The 18,470-nt window shown below is 37.1% G+C and overlaps 1 pseudogene; it reads left to right on the forward strand.

Moving 5' to 3' along the window:
- LOC100971214 (transforming acidic coiled-coil-containing protein 1-like) overlaps positions 1-18,470 on the forward strand; it is a 114,027-nt pseudogene that overhangs the window by 82,008 nt on the left and 13,549 nt on the right.

Genomic DNA, 18,470 nt, shown 5'->3' on the forward strand with positions numbered 1-18,470 from the left:
CTACTATTTGGTGCACAATCAGTAAATAAAAAGCACTAGTTACCATGATATATGGTTACTTTATAGAATTATTTAAATGAATGTAATACATTATTTACATTGGCATAAAAGTTTTTTCTAAATATTTCTAATATTTCTTGAACTGCACATGGAAACAAAATGCTACGATAGGAAGATGAGAGAATATTTTTGAAGTACTTACAATGAGAGATGCTAGATAGAAAAATACATCACAAAAATATTAGATATACAAAACTATTAAACTTTAACAAAACACTCAAAAGATTATTGTGCTACAGAATGTTTGGCAGAAATGGTCTAGACCAGTGCTTCTCAAACTTTTGCATATTTAAGAAACTTTAGGGGTGAAGTTCGGCAATCTATTTGGGTAAGCTCTAAACAAAATATACACTAATTTAAAACTAATGATTCATGTTGAATCTTTTCTTCTCTGAATTGATTTAATTAAGTCATTTAGTACACATAATTTTCTCTCTTAAAATCTAGACTCATTAAACCAAGATGTCAATCTGCAAGTCCTCCTGTGTAGCTAAAATAGGCATCCCAAATTTAACATTTCCAAACGCTAGACACATGATTTCCTCACCCAAACCAGCCCTTGTTTCCAGTTTGTTATACCTCAATAATAACCATCTGATTGACTATTTTAGTCTAATCTCTTTGAGTCATCTTTCACTTATTTCTGCAAATCAATGTGAGAAAAAAATACCAATGGCTCTACCTTATAAGTAGATCTATAGTTTGATTGATACTCAAAAACTGGACCACTACTTCTATGAATCCAGGCAACCATCATATTTCAACGGGACTACTGCAGAAACCTTCTAGTTGATGTCCTGTCTTTCATCTTTATTCTGGTTAGTGTTTTGACTGTCCCAGAGTGAAAGAAATACTTTTACATGTAAGTCACATCATTTCTCTTCTTTCTTAACCTAAACTTTGCAATGGTTTTCCAATTCACTCGGAATGAAAGTTAAATAACTTGCCATGGCCAAAATGGTCCTGCCAGATCTGGCTCCCATTAACCAGTAAGAAATTCTCTCGTCTCAATATCATCTTACTCGTTCCAGATTTGCAAAAGAGAAGCCTTTTATATTCTTTTTTTTTTTTTGAGATGGAGTCTCACTCTGTTGGCCAGGCTGGTGTGCAGTGGCGTAATCTAGGCTCACTGCAAGCTCCGCCTCTTGAGTTCATGCCATTCTCCTGCCTCAGTAGCTGGGACTTCAGGCGCCTGCCACCACACCCGGCTAATTTTTTGTATTTTTAGTAGAGACGGGGTTTCACCATGTTAGCCAGGAAGGTCTCAATCTCCTGACCTCGTGATCTGCTCTCCTCGGCCTCCCAAAGTGCTGGGATTACAGGCGTGAGCCAGTGTGCCTGGCCTGATATTCTTTATAATGATTCTCTTCTCAGAATAATTATCTTCTCAGAACCTCTCTGTCTATTCTTCTTCCTACAGTGGAATTCCACCTTAAATATCTGTAGCTATTTCTCATGGTATGGTCAAATAACATACTCAGTGGTACTTTATCAGAAAGATTTTTCCATGACATCAATACAAAATAGCACCTCCCATCCTTATATTGTCCTTTCCCCCAAGTTGGAGTAGGTTCCAGGAAAGTAGGGTTGTTGTATTTCTTTTTTTTAATGGTTGTTGCTCTTTGTTGGAGATCAAGAATCTTAAAGAGAGTCTGAAACAAGTCATTGCTTGTTATGAGTTGGATTGTGTACTCCCCAAAAATGCATAGGTTGAAGTATTAGACCCCAGGCCCATAGAATGTGATGTTGTTTAGAGATAGGGTCTTTAGAGTGGTAATCAAGTTAAAATGATGTTATTAGATCAGGCTTAATATATTATGTCTAATGTCCTTATAAGAAAGGAGAATGTGAACAAAGAGATGTGGATAGGAACAAGTGATATAAGGAGAAGATAGCTACCTACAAGTTGAGAAGAGAGGACTTGAGATGGATTCTTGCCTCACAGCTTTCACCAGGAACCAATCCTGCTGTCTCCTTGATTTTGGACTTCTATTCTCTAAAACCATGAGACAATAATTTCTATAATTTAAACCACTCAGTGTGTGGTACTTTGTTGTAGTAGCACTAGCAAACTAATACATTGTTCAATAAGTACGTATCTGTTGAATAAATTGAATGAGAAAATATTCTGAAACCAGGTTTATAAAATGAACTGGATGCCTCTCCAGCTTTCTCACATTTCATGTCTGTTCACAATTATTTCGTAAATACTGCAACTATACATAAGTCCTTCCAGCGAAACAGGTAAAAATTATAAAGAAATCAGAATGGTGCATATGTGCTGATACCACCAAAAAAAAAGGGGGAAAGAAAACGGGAAAAGAAATGCAAACATACTTGTAGATGAAAATGAAAATCATAAAATTATATAATGAAATAGAAGAAAATTTTAACACAGGCACTTTTCCATGAGCTTAACAGTCTTGAAGACGATAGAGCTTTTGAAAAGAAGAGCTCAGATACACAAGAAATATTGTTTTAAAAAATAGAATAAAAACCTGGCAGCACTCAGGAAAGGAAAATTTAAAAATTATAAAAATGAAAGCTGCACTGGAGGAGTAAAAGAGTTAAATATGAATTTCTGAATGGATTCAGGAGTATGATAAGAAAACTTAGTAAACTTAAATACATCTCAATTAAAATGAAACCATTTTAAAGCAAAAAAAGAAAAAACCCAAGGAAACTGTGAACATCTCCATAATCGTTTCTCTTGAAGTAAATACTGTAATAATGGAGCACATGAAACAGAAATATGGTTTTAAAGATAGGATAGGCTATTAATAAAAACATACTATCTGAGGGCATCTCAGAGCTGAAGGATTGAAGAATAATTAGCGGCCAGGCGTGGTGGCTCATGCCTGTAATCCCAGCACTTTGGGAGGCCAAGGCGGGTGGATCATGAGGTCAGGAGATCGAGATCATCCTGACTAACACAGTGAAACCCCGTCTTCACTAAAAATACAAAAATATTAGCTAGGCGTGGTGGCAGGCGCCTGTGGTCCCAGCTACTTCGGAGGCTGAGGCAGGAGATTGGCATGAACTCGGTAGGCAGAGGTTGCAGTGAGCTGAGATCACACCACTGCACTCCACCCTGGGCGACAGAGACTCCGTCTCAAGAAAAAATAATTACAAGTAATGTAGGTTGGCAAAGCATAATCCTAAATTGTATTACCATGCCTACCACATTTTTAGTTTGTAGAAATTTAACTTAAGAGAGAAATTTTTATTTCAATAAATATGTAGAAAATTTCAATACATATGTGATGACTCTCAATAGAAGTTGGCTTACAAAAAAATACAAATAATACTTTTATTATATATAATTCATTCCTCTACATGTATAATTTTTAAGAAAATCTTTCTTCCTTCCCGCACGCAATCTTTCAGGTCACACCATAAAATTATCATGGTTCTTTTTAGGCTGATATCTTAGTTCAATTCCAATGGATAACATAAATATAAACCCCTACAAAGTTTATTTTTTAGTTTTCCTTAATACTAGAGTGTTCTGTACTTATTGGCATTCAGAGATATAATGTAAATATATTGCCCAGAAGGCAATGTCTCAAATAAGAAAATGAAATATGATCTTTTATTTCAATTCTCTGTCAAATATGTAAAAGTTTATGCATAATAGAGGAAGTATGGCAGAAAATTTTCTTCCTTTATTTAATATAAATAACTTCTCCATTGGATAAAAAAAACTTTACAGAAAACATACATACTGAACAGGCAGGATAAAAGTATTATCAGCAGTAAATCTGGTATCTATCTATCTGTCTATCTATCTCTACTATTTTCCATACTCTCTATCTGCATATTTTATTCACATTTTAATGAGAGAGCTTATATTACCGTTTGCGGGTATTTCTAAAGTAAAGAAAGAGAAGTGAAATAATATAAATTTTGCTTAATTTGATAGACGTTACTACCCTTGCATTTGGTCAATTTACTAAATCAATTATTAGTTTCAATATTTGGTTAATTTTATTAGGTAGACCATGTACATAATTATATACACAAATGCTCATGCACACATATACACACATATACCCTCATATAAAATGTTGAATTACATCAACTTTTATCTAGGCATTTACTGAGATGTTAATTTGCCAAGGACATTTATTCAGCTCTTACTGTGTTCAGTATGGATTTTCCACTGAACTTCCTCTAAAGGAATATTGTTGAGTAATCATTTTTGGCCTTATTGTGTTTCCTTTCCTTATTCCTCTGCAAGGCATGAGGCAGCAATATTTTAAGTGGTTATTTTGAGAAGAGAAATTGAACATGCTCAGACCAACCTTTTTTCTCACTCTTTGTGTGAGCCGAGAAAAAGGAGAAGGAGAAGGAAAGAAAAAGAGATATGAAAGACAGGTAGAGAAGCATAAGAAGGAAGAAAAGGATGGAACAAAAGAATGAGGGAGGTAGGAGAGAGAGCACTCACACACATAGCATATATAGTTCAACAGACACTATCCTAAATGCCTTGCATATATTATCTAACTTAATGCACACGACAATTCTCATGGACTATTATTATTCTCATCTGTAAATAAGAAAACTGACGCACAAAAGGATATAGTGTTTATACAGCTAGTAACTGATAAAGCTAAGCTGGTAAACCAGAGAGTTTGAAGAATTACACCTAAGTTTTAATAATTCCTTTAATTGTCACAATTCCCTAAATTTTATGAGTTTATTCCTTAGTTCCTGTCAGTTTTTCATCAATAAATATATACATACTTTTTTTGGATATACTTGTGGTTTTTAAGCTTCTCACTTCCGTCACGTGTGTTAAAATTATCTTAAGGTTGAGAGCGATGGTTCATGCCTGTAATTCCAGCACTTGCAGAGGCTGATATGGGAGGATTGCTTGATGCCAGGAGTTCACAGCCAACCTGAGCAACAGAGCAAGATCCCATCTCTACAAAAAATAAATTAGCCAGGCATGGTCGTGTGTGTTTGGCCTATAGTCTCAGCTATAGGCTGAGATGCTGAGACAGGAGGATACTTTGAGCCCAGGAGATTAAGCCTGCAGTCAGCTTTGGTTGAGCCACTGCAGTCCATCCTGGGCAACAGAGCAAGACTCTGTCTCAAATTGTATATATATATATTTAATTTGTGCTATTATATCTGATTCTTAGAAGAGTCTGATTGCACACATGGTTTTTTGCATTCTCACTGATTTTATTGCACATATATCTCCTAGAAATCAATGCTAGAGAACTGTGATGCCAATCTGATTCATATTGCTTTATAAGCGAACTGATATTTTTCTTTCATGGTTATTGGAAATTTCTTGTTCATTTTTTTTCTGTATCATCAATATGTAATTGGGTATTGGCTTTGTTTTCCTCCCATTGGATCCTATTTGATATGAGATTGACTTTTTTTAAATAGAAGATTTATATCCCAGCTCAAAGAAATTTTATTATTTTGATTATATTCTTTCAATCAAATTGGAAAAAAGTATTTATCCTTATATAGTCACATGGCTACATCTCTCAAGTCTCCCAATACTGTAAATTTTACTCAAATATTGCCCTTGTCACCTTTTAAATGAAAGCTACCACACCACCCTATTTAAAATGCAAACTGCCTTCTACCCTGTCACATGCAAACCGCTTTCATCTGTTCTACTTCTTTTCTATTCTCTAACATTCTGTGAAGTTTACTATTTAGTGTATCTATTGTTAATTGTCTGGCTACTCATATTACAATATAAGCTTTCTGAGAGTAAAGGTCATTATCTTTTCGGATCCATTAGAATCATGTCTGGCATCTAGAAGGGTCATCAAGAATATACAATGAATAAATGAAAAACCAATGAGATTTTTGCATCTTACGTCTATGAGCCTTTATGTCCTCTCACATTTTCTTTGTGTTCTGTTCCATAATTATCTCATTATTTGGGCATTTAGTTCATTACATTAGTAATCAGGTGTAGCTCCTCTACTAGGACTTTGCTGCTACTGTTTGTTTCACTGTTAAATATTCAAAATACATTGTTAGACTCCTAGCCTCTTGAATGTTAATTTTTCATTGCAAACTTGTTTTATTGAGTTATAGATGTGGTATGCTTTCAATTCTCTTTGTTTGTATTAATTATATTTTATGTTATATGTTCTTGTTTTCCATATCACCTCTTTATTTCTCTGGTTTTTTTGTTGATTGTGGTGGGGTTTTTCTTTGCCATATTTAAAGTTCTTTAGAATTTGTTAATCTGAGTTATCTGTTCATACTCAGTGATGAGAAATAAGTAAGCAAGGTTAGCAACCATGGAAAATTTTTGTAGCCTTCCTAAGCATTCACTTTTCATAATTAATGAATATGATTCTGTTGACAGCACGCAAAGGGGAGAAGGCATAGTCAGGTAGAGTGTGCACATTGCTACTCTCTATTTGAAAGTGCCCTCATCACAGGGTGGTTATAAGACTCCTTGAATACTAAGCCATTCTCTGGTGGCAAAATTCTCTTTGTTTACTATCTAGATAAAAAGAGCCAATTGCTCAAAGTTTAGCAAGTATTTAATAGATGCTTAATAAGTATCTCATGAATTAATTATTGATGCACTAATAACCCAAGTATGAGTTGCCCAGAGCAGCTATTCCTTTATTTTTTTTTTTCTGGATAACCCTGAGTAATACAGACAGAACTATTGATATGACACCTTCATGACCCTACAGTACTATCATGGAGTTCTGTGAAGCTGATGGTTTGACTGATTCACAAAATGAGCCTCTTATTAGTTATTATTATTTGAGCCACTATCTTCCTAGGGCAAAATCAGTTCATGTGGGTCTGGCTTTTCACCATCTGAAATTTTTTTTTTAATGAGCATATAGCAAACCATAAAAGAAAACCAACAGATATAAACCAAAACACAGTTTTTGTTTTTTTAGGGATCTACTTACTCATTTAATAAATTATGTTAAGGAAAATGAAACATTGAAATATTAAATTTTCAGAAGAACTGTTTATTCATTAAAGTTATTAGGCAAAATCAATGGGAAAATATTTTAGGCAAAGAAACTTTGATTCCATTTTGGTTTTGTTTTTGTTGTCGTCATGGAAAATTCTACCCTGTTATCATTTTAAAATTCCTTACCTCTCTTTGCTTCAATGCTATAATTGCTATTTCATTGACTGGTTACAGCCTCAGAAGCTGGGTTGTTACCATCTGTTTTAGCTTTCTAGAACTGCTGTAACAAAGCACTACAAACTGAGTGGCTTAAACAACAGAAATATATAGTCTTGCAGTCATGAAGACTAGATGTCCAGACTTGAGGTTTTGACTGTGTTGGTTCCTTCTGAGGCTGTGAGGAAACAATCTGTTCCAAGGCTCTCTTCTTGGCTTATAGAGGGCCATATTCTCCCTGTGTTCCTTTGCATCATTTTTCTTTCTGCATATCTGTCTCTGTGTCAAAATGTTTCCTTTATATAAGGACACCATCCTTATGCAAGGATGTTGGATTATGGCTCATCCTAATCCCCTCATCTTGACTTAAGCAATTATGTCTTCAAAGATGTTAAGAGAGAGAGATAGAGATCAAGAGTGATCTTTACTTATATAGAGATCTCTCTGTATATAGAGAGATCTATATAGATCTATATATATGTATATATTTTTATACCACCTGTGTTGAATCTAAAAAGCTGACAATAAACATCAAAACTTAAAAGGAGTGATAACTATCTAAACCTTGATATAATCAGGATTCAGTGTTACACAACTGGCCTGCCTTTTAACTGAGCCTGTTGCACATGGACACACATGGATATTTATAGCCCTAGGGTGTTGATGGTTTATTTTTAGTTGTCTACCTCCCCCTCATCAGCACAAAGAAACAATAACACATTTATGACAGTTCAAATACATGGAGAGGGATAATGGAATCTGCACACGTAAGTGAAATTGTTAGTACACTTTAAATTGTTGTTGTTAAAATTTTGTGTGTAGTGCAGTTGAGTTTTTAAATTTTTTTAATTACCAAAATTTCATGACTGTAGGACAGAGAACATAGTACAATGAAAACTCCCGTATACCTATCCCTGGACAACAGTTACCAAGATTTTGCCATACTTACTATCCCTATTTTTAAAAATCCTCCTGAAATATTTTAAACCAAATTCTAGTTATAAAGCATTGAGAAGTTTTAACACATTATAGTATTAATAATATTTAAACATATATTTTAAAAATTTAAACTGGACATTTGCAGAATATCTGAAGCAACTCTGTGGAGTATAATTTATAAACCACTACCCAATAATAATCATAAAATATTCATGAGAAAGGTGTGTGAGTGCTTTAAAAAACTTCCAAATCCCAGTTACTCAGACAAATGAGGTGAGAAGATTGCTTGAACCCGGGAGTTTGAGGCTGCAGTGAGCTATGATCACACCACTGCACTCCAGCCTGAGCAAAAGTGAGAGACCCCTTAAAAAAATAAAAACAGGCCAGGCACGGGGGCTCATGCCTGTAATCCCAGCACTTTAGGAAGTGGAGGTGGGTGGATCACGAGGTCAGGGGTTCGAGACCAGCCTGACCAACATGGTGAAACCCCATCTCTACTAAAAATACAAAAATTAGCTGGGCGTGGTGACAGGCACTTGTAATCCCAGCTACTCAGGAGACTGAGGCAGGAGAATTGCTTGAGCCTGGGAGGCAGAGGTTGCAGTGAGCCAAGATCACGCCACTGCACTCCAGCCTGGGCGACAGAGCGAGACTCCATCTCAAATAAAATAAAATAAAATAAAAACAGGCTGGGCACAGTGGTTCATACCTGTAATCCTAGCACTTTGGGAGGCGGAGGCAGGCAGACTGCTTAAGCCAGCGAGATCAGCTGGGGCATCATGGCAAAATCCCATCTCTACATTAAAAATAAAAATAAAAAATAGCCATGCATGGTGGCTCATGCCTGTGGTTCCAGTTCTTAGGAGACTGAGGTGGTAATATCACTTGAGCCTGAGAGGTCAAGGCTGCAGTAAGCCATTATCACGCCACTGCACTCTAGCCTGGGTAACAGAGGCACTGTCTCAAGAAAAAAAAAAAAAAGCAACAACAACAACAACAACAAAAAGCTATTCTAGTGATATTTCTGGTACTGGACTCTGAGCCGGGATTAGGATTATGAAGTAGGATTTGGAGGGTTATCTCTTATATTCCTTTAAAATAATGAGATATTATGTACACCTATCTACTGAGTTTTCTCTACCACCCTTGTTTCAGGTATCTACGTCAGGAAATCACTTTAGTTTAACAAAATTACCTCATTTACAGCTTCCTAATATTTGCAGCTCTTATCCCAGTATGACCCCAGTCAAAAATGATTTTTATTTTTCACAAGTGATTTAGAGAATTCCTGGCCTGGCTTAGAGACAGTGGTTCTAAAGAAAAAATAACTTCATTGTTTTATAATTTGTGTCTTAGTAAAATAAGGGCTATTTGTTTTAAAACCATTTCCGTATCTGGTTTTTCAAATTAGCTTTCTTGGTTCTTTTAGTTTTCAGGTCTACAGAGAGATGATTTTGAGTTGGTCACAGTAGGTTTCTTAATTTATTTTTAAATTTATTTTTGAAACAGTCTATATAAATTCTGTTCTGTGAATACTTGTGGTTTTAACATCCAAAGATTCAAATCTGTTCACTCCATAAAGTTCTGACCCTGAAGCTGTCAGGCTGTGCCTAGGAACTGTCTCAGTGCCAATATGCCTCCCTGCACTGAAGCTGTTGGTTTCTAAAAATTCGTTCAGACCAGTTTTAACCTATAGAATGTTAACATCACATAATATGCATTGCAGCATATAGACTCTTGCTCTATCCTTTTTCTAAATAGCTCTTTTGGTGTACTTGTTATTCATATCACTTGGATAATGCGCATACACAATTTGGGATCAAGAATTCATTTTAGGGTGCTGTGCCAGCTGTTCTCTTTCAGGCTGTGCTGCCGTCCTTGCTGAACTTTAGAGATGCTTAATAAAAGCAAAGAGGGAAGAACTTGCTGTTTGCTTATGTGAATTCAGGTAGGAGAGAATATTTACCAATGCCAGAAAGACAATTCTTTAATGGACGGTTTTGTGTTTCATTTTAGAATCACAGGAAGCTGATGAGGAAAGCTGGTAGCAGAAGTGGTTGAAAAATGTTCATCTGAGACTCGTTCTAAACTGTCAGAAAATGAGGCACCACAGAAGGCCATTGACTCTTTCTCAGTCAAGGATTTCAAAGAACCTGAATATGATTTTAGCAACATTTCCATCGTGAGGCCATTTTCAATAGAAGCGAAGGATTCCACGGGTATCCTGGCAGCCGTCAGAACAAAACCAGCTCATGGCTGTGTAACTGCAGTCTCAGGCAAGGCCTGCCTTCTAGCCCTCCAGACGCCCTCCAGGACAAGGCAATGACAGAAGGTGACATGGGAGTCACCCTAGAGGCTTCCACAGAAGCTGATCTAAAAGTTGGAAACTCCTGTCTAGAGCCTGTGCCCAGCAGAAGAAGCAAGCTGAGAAAGCCCAAGCCTGTCCCTCTGAGGAAGAAAGCAATTGAAGGAGAGTTCTCAGATGCCGGCACTGCTGTGGAAGGCACACCTCTCCCCAAGGCATCCTACCACTTCAGTCCTGAAGAGCTGGATGAGAACACAAGTCCTTCTTTGCTAGGAAGTGCCGGGTTCCAGAAGTCTCCTCCTGACCTTAAAGAAACTCCCAGCACTACGAAAGCCCTTCCAAGGAAACTTGGCAAGAAACCGGGTAGCAAACTGACTCACAAGATACAAAAAGATGGTATCAGTAAGTAAGCAGGTGTCGAAAAGCCTACAGACACAGTGGCATAAGATGGGCCTCTCTCCCAAGTGTCTTCCAAGCTAGATCCTAGTCAGTGGGATAAGCCCAGCTTCAACCCCTTTGGGAGCCACTCCATTCTGCAGAACTCCCCAACCCTCTCTTCTGAGGGCTTCTACCACTTTGACCCAAATAACTTTGATGAATCCATAGATCCCTTTAAACCAACTGTGACCTTAACAAGCAGTGACTTTTGTCCTCCCACTGGAAATCATGTTAAAGAAATATTAGAATCACCCAAGAAGGCAAAGTCACATTGAATAATGAGTGACAGTGGGTGCTGGGTGTCACGCTCTGTGTCTTCTCTGTGAGTTTGTCAGATGGCTACTTTTGGCTTTGGTGAACTGAATTTACCTTTGAGGTCCACCAAGGTTGATACAAAGCTTATAACATTATCCTATAGTCTTCCCTATTTGGCCTAACTCGTGTAGAATCAGAAATACCATGTGCCATGTTGGTGTGCTGCACCCTAAAACTTAGAGTATTAAAAAAAAAAAGAAAAGAAATACCAGACGTTTCCTTTTCAGATTGTTGTCTTGTTTCTGAATCCTCAGCTTAATCAGGTAAGCTCCTTTCCCTGGGCCTGGAGACGTTTTTATGTTTTAAAAAAATAAAGAGTGGCATAAGATAGGTAGGTAGAGATTCGACGGTTTTCAGAAATCCTGGCGAGGCTGTCAGGAGTCACATTATAGACAGAATTCAAATGTCAGTGCTGGCCACCGTCTTCAGATTCTTTATGGAAAAAACAGAAATTCCAGTCCTATAAATTACCTATGTAGTATCAATAACGTGTAGAAAATGGTTCAAAAGGGTCTTGTAGAAAGTCTTTTTACATAAACAGAAAACTGTGATCTTTTGTTGGAAACAAACCTACCACTAAAATTTGGTGAGCATTCTTGTTTCCATGTGTAGTTTCTAACTCATCAGCAAGGAGGTAAATTTCCAATTAGAATCAAGAATATTTTAAATGATCAGTTAAAACTGAGTAAATTAGTTGGTTTAATCAGTCCCCCCATCTCTCATCTCTCCTGGGAAATCATCTGACTTTTGCAAGGTCCTTGGAGTTTTCAGCGTAATCACTTAAGGTCACATTCTATATCAAGTTCCAGTTTAACTTTGCTACAGGATTAGTTTATCACAAAACTTTAGTTGAGTACATTATAATACAGTCATACATCACTTAGCCACAGGGTAGTTCTGAGAAATGCATCCTTAGGTGATTTTTTTGTGTGAACATCATAAAGTCAACTTACACAAACTTAGGTGGTGTAGACTATTACACACCTAGGCTAAATGGTACAACCTATTGCTCCTGGGCTACAAACCTGTACATCACATTATTGTACTGAATACTATAGGTGTTAGGTGTGATGCCTCACACTTATAATACCAACATTTTGGGAGGCTAAGGTGGGAGGATCCCTTGAGGCCAGGAGTTTGAGACCAGCCTGGTCAACATAGTGAGATGCCCCCCGCTGCCAAAACACACCTCCTGTCTCTTAAGTTTTTTTAAAAAAATAGCTGGGAGTGGTGGTGCATGCCTGTAGTCCCAGCTACTCAGGAGGCTGAGGCAGGAGGATTGCTTGAGCCTAAGAGGTTGAGTCTGCAGTGACCCAGATTTTGCCATTGTACTCCAGCCTGGCTGGCAGAACAAAACCCTGTCTAAAAACAAACAAAACAAAACAAACAAACAAACAAAAAAACAAGAAAACAAACTACTGTGGGCAATTGTAACACAGTGGTAAGCATTTGTGTATCTAAACATATCTAAGCATAGAAAAGGTACAGTAAAAATATGGTATAAAAGATAAAAAATAATACACCTGTAGAGGGCGCTTACCATGAATGGAACTTGCAGGACTGGAAGTTGCTCTGAGTGAGTCAATGAGTGAGTGGTGAGTGAATGTGAAGGCCTAGGACATTCCTGTACACTACTGTAGCTTGTATAAACACTGTATCCTTCAGGTACACTAAATTTATTTTTAAAAACTCTTCCTTCTATAGTAAATTAAATTTACTCTTTTACTTTATCAACTTTTGAACTTTTAAAGAAGCTTTGACTCTTTTGTAATAGTAATTAGCTTAAAAAACAAACACATGGAACAGCTATACACAATATTTTATTTCTTTATATCCCTAGTTCATAAGTTTTCTTTGTTTAAAATTACTTATTTGTTTACTTTTTAAACTTTTTTGTTAAAAACTAAGGCACAGACACACAAATTGCCTAGACTTACACAGGGTCAGGATTGTCAGGACATCACTAGGCAATAGTTTTTCTGCTCCATTATAACCCTACGGGACCACCACATGACCGAAAGTTTATTACGTGGCACATGACTGTACTTCCTTTTGCGGCCCTGTGACATTTTGCTAAAACGTTTCAGTAAAATGTAGATATAAAGAAGGACCAAGGAGTTGCAGCATGAAGTATGGAAAAGGAGTGCAAGAAGCACTGTGTTTGTAGTTGTCACTATAGATCAGTTGGGGAAATGCTTCTCAGTGTTGCTATGACTTAAAGAAAAACTCCAGATGCCATGGTGAGTTACAGCAGAAAGGAAGACACCCAGAAGTTTAAAGAGCAGAAGGATGGACTAAAGTACCAAGAAAATAGAGCGATGTAGGAGTCAGTTCTTCAGCAGCCCCAGAACGTCTAAGGGGAGTGAAATGTCATTAGTAACTCTGGATCTGTTCTTTGATTATATATCAGCAGTTAAATGGTTGTTGAAAAATATTATTGACTTGGTGCCCTCTTTTGTGGTTTTTAAGGTTATTTAGTTCTCTCTAGACAGTAGTTGGGGTATGTACTGGGCACGTCACTGCCTAGTTACTTCCTCCTCTAAATGTGCGATGTTTCAGCCTACTGAAGTTGATAAGGAGTCATTTGTGAGCCTTTCAGTTGCATGCAAGCAGTGCATTCATGTCAAATAAGATGAAATCTGGGCCAAAGAGAGGGTAATTCATTCTACACTTTATAATCAGTAGCAAGAAATACCATCTTTCGAGTCCTACCACCCTCACCTGGTAGGTAGCCTTTTTCCCCTATTCTGTTTTTGTCAAATGAACTTCTTGATCTAATACACTTAATAGGTTTTTATAAAGGTCCTTATGCAACCAAAAATCTTGTTTTCTTGTTCTTTATACAAGAAAGCAGTGCTAGAGCTCTTGGAAGTTTACTTTTCATCTACAAATTTGAATTTGTAGCATTTCTGAGTGTTTCTACCAGTCTCTCTTATAGTTGAGGTCTGTTAATCATTCACTTACTAGTGATAACATTCATGAATATGACATTTTAAATTAGTATCTCACCTCATAGAAAGAATTGTGCAGCTTTTACATCTGCAAGACTGGAGTTGAATATTCCAGTCTTTACATGATTTTTTTCTCCCTCTGTGTCTTTCCTGTCTCTTAATTTTGTTGGTGCATCGGGATTATTAAACAAGTGAAATTTCTCTGTTTTCTGTTGTAAGTACTCCTGCTGTTTCTGTTTGTCCCTGGGACCATTGGCAGTTTTCTCTCCCATCCTCCCTGAGCCATCTCTCCATAGCATGTTTTGCTTCTGAGTTTGATCTTTTGATGATTTTTTGTATTTCACTGGCCACTTCATGAGTCAGCTAAGCTTTGCAGGTGTCCGCACCTCAGGGAGTGGGGCTTGGCCTTTACACCTTAGGTGTGAGAACTTGCACTCCCTAGCCTGGCAAGTGTCATGTGGTGCTTTGACAATACCAAGAGCTGGCTTGGCCTCAAGCAGTGGTTTGAGGGACTGTTCTGCTATTTAATATTGGAAATCATTGACTTTTGGTAGGATAAAGCTACTGGCTTGGAACAGTTAATTTTACTGAGTCAGCTCAACTTGAGTTTGGTGGCAGAGGGTGGCACTCAGTAGGAAAACTAGGGAAAGAATATCATGAAGTAATGATTATGCACATTCTGGTAACTTATGTGGTTGTCTTTTTATTTTTTCTTGCAAAAGAAAGAAGTTGCAAATTTTTTTTCTTTTTTTGGTCACAGTGGTGTTTTTACTGAAAATTCTAAGTTTATTAAAACAGAACAGAATCTCAATTAGTCCTGTAATCACAAATTTTGTGCTAGTCTACAAATAACAGGTGGTTCAAGCTTTCCCCAGCTTCAGGCTTTGTGCAATACGTGGCATTCATCTTCCATCTTACTACTTAATAGGAATGGTAACCGTTTACTCACATATTTTTATTTTTACACTTTTTATTGACCACAGTTCTTGTCTGTGAACACACAAGTCTAACTGGAACTGTTTTATGAGACTTCTATGGCTTTTGGTGAAATAAAGAATTTTTAAAGAAACCAGTCCAGCGTGATGATTTTTCTAATGAATGTCAAAGCCAAGCAAGGGAGGCTCAGAGGAACTGAATGTCTCCAGCTGCTAAGGCTCTACTGTCTGAAAAGCTTTTGGTGGTGTGTAATTAAAACCATAGACATCAGAGTGCTAGTGTTTGAAAACTCACAGAAGCAAGCAAGGGGGTCTTTTCAGAGAATGAGCCCCGCTCTAGGTCTTTGCTTACCCCTTCTCTCCAGAGAAAACTCAGAGGCATAAAAGGTGTCCCTGCCTCTCTCACAGGTAGATGTATGGTGTGTGTGGTGCTGTACGCTTTGGCTTCTATCTGCACACACTGCTCTCTGTCCCATTTTATACCTTGACAGTTGTCAGTGTGGTTCCACATTAGCTTTTTTATGTTTCTTCTCTTGCCAGGAGTGGCTTTAAGGTGAAGAAGCATGAAACTCAGTCTCTTGCCTGGGTGCATGTTCTCAGGTGAGTCTGTGCTCATCCCCAGAATGTCTCTTAGACCAGGGGTCCCCCAGCGGGAGTGGATCATAAGGACTTTCCAATGAGTGCCTGAGAAACCAATTTCCAGATCCTCACTGTCCCTGAAGAAAAGGCGCCTGAAGAAAAGGGAACCCTTTCACAATGACTCTCTCTCTCTCTTTCTCTCCATTTTTTTTTTTTTTTGTAAAATTCTCACTAAAAGCTACAAAGATGCATCACCACAGGGTGTGAAAGTCTCCAGGGCACCAAAGGGAAGATCTGAAATATTGGTATAGGTTCTAAGAAGATAATTGACTCTAATAACTGAAAGATATTTTTCTTAAATCAGATGGTTTCCCAATTCATTGGTTTTGACAAAATAAGAAGACCTGAGTTGTCAGCTGATAGATCTAAAAATAATCTTTGATGATAGAATTTTTGGGCACATGACTTGGAAAGGGGTTCGAAGAATTGAAAGGCCTTCTGTTACTACCTTCTGTTTCATCTATCGTTTATATAAATAAGGTTTCTTAATAATTATAATTATAAAAATAGAAATCAGGAATAAAATTGACATTGACCTTTGTTACATTCTAGCAATAAACAGTATGCATCCATGACCATATGAACTAATTGCAAAATACACATAAACCAAAACCTAAGCCCATCTGATTGCAACGAGATCCTTTTGTTCTTTTTAAAACTTTATGTCAGTATGCTTATGATTTTAGAAATACATTCATATTGGCTAATAAAATTCAATTTTAACATAACTTATTCTATATAATTTGGACCAGAAATTTGGTATATGGTGTAAGATGTAAAAAAAGGGGTGCAGTGGGGGGAAATTTGCAATCTGAGTTATTTTTCATCTGTTACAAATGTGTAAAAGATTCTCCCTCAAATTTTGCTAATGTAGGCAACAAGAACTATGAGAAATTTATCTTTTGTTTTCTTTAAAGAAAAACCCAAACCCACATATTTTTATACTGTAAAAGTTTTTAAGAATTAGTGCAATAAAACATTTTGTAGATGATATAAAAATTTACTTTTGTGTCTAATACTTATCAAAACTTGCAATATTTTGAAAATAAGTTGTGCATTAGTAAATGTAACAATAACTCATCAGCAGAAAAAAAATTTAACACCTCAAGACTTATAGTCAAAGAAAAAAATGTAACAGAGGCATTGGATAGAGACCTTTAAAAGACTTTCAGTCATGCAGATGTTTTTCATTGGGATAATTTCTTGATGGAAGTGGAATGAATAACGTAATGGAAAATGAATAACATAAATTTCTGACTTATTCAGGAACTTGTTTGTGTAAATTTAAAATGGATCATATGGTATCAAATCACAAAGGTAACTAGATAGCATTGAGCAAATTCAATATTTAGAATAAGGCAGATATTACATTCTTTGCAATTATTTAAACTTATGCTGAAAAGTTTTTAGATGTCATTTGAAAATGAAATGGGGTACATAGATTTAAAAAAATTAGGAGGTATCTGAGCAAAAAAAATTGAAAACCACTGTCTTAGACCACTTAAACTGCTTGCTGATAAACTTAGCCTAGAGAAGCTCATTTTTTAAAACCTCAGACTCAAATTACAGAACCTAGGTTCTATAAAACAGCATGTCACAATTGAAAGATTCCAGCTTCCTCCTTGCTTTGTACCCAGATCTGTGGCTAACTCCCTCAGATATCTTTATGGAGTTGTATCCACTTGGTTCCATTCATGAGATGTCACTTTTCCCCATTGCTTGCCCTCCTAAAGGGTAACATCTTCTCTGTTGTGTTTCTCAGGATGAAGGGGCAGTGATCTACCAGATTTCAGACATTTCTAATAGGGATGTCCACGCTACCAACGAGGAGAAACTGACATCCACGTCATGTGGTCAGAAATCAGGTGGGGGCGAGGTGAAAGGTGACCAGAGGGAGACCTGGAGTACTTTGAATGTTCCAGTGCTCCCATGTCTACCATAAATCATGCGTTTTCATCCTCAGAAGCAGGTATGGAAGCATATCTTCATCTTTCTAATGTATATAAGCATAGAAATGCCTGAAAGCCTAATGAAGCAGGAGGCACCTTACAGAGCTTAAAGAATTGGGTCACTGGAAGGATAGATTTAGGATTATTGACCTATGCTTTTGCTTCTTTATCGAGAAAGTGGACACTAACAAAAGTGCTTATTGAAGTACTAGGAACATAGGGATACTTGTGGCAAGTTGTATAGGAGATGCTGATGTGTGTGAGACTGCTTGAATTTCTTTATAATTTTCTGTCAATATGGCCATATCTTGTAGTGGTGTGTTAGTTCATTTGCGTTGCTGTAAAGGAATACCTGAGACTGGATGATTTATAAGAAAAAGAGGTTTATTTGGTTCATTTTTCTTCAGGCTATAGAAGAAGCATGGCACCAGTGTCTGCTTCTGGTGAGGGACTCAGGAAGCTTCCAATCATGGCAGAAGGCAAAGGGGAGCAAGTGGTCACATGGCGAGAGGGAAGGAGGAAGAGAGAGGGGTAGGAAGATGCCAAGCTGTTTTTAGGAGACATATCTTGCAGAAACTAAGAGACCAAGAAGTCACTCATTACCACAAGGAAGGCACCAAGCTATTCATGCGGGATACGCCCCTATGACCCAAACACCTCCCATTAGGCCTCACTGACCTCCACCATTGGGATTAAGTGTCAACATGAGATTCAGAGGGGATAAATATTCAAACTATATCAGATGGCCTATAAATATGTCATACATTATGCAGCCATAAAAAAAATGAGTTCATGTCC

Source organism: Pan paniscus, chromosome 8 (assembly GCF_029289425.2).
Source record: "Pan paniscus chromosome 8, NHGRI_mPanPan1-v2.0_pri, whole genome shotgun sequence".
In the NCBI taxonomy this organism is placed as follows: Eukaryota; Metazoa; Chordata; class Mammalia; order Primates; family Hominidae; genus Pan; species Pan paniscus.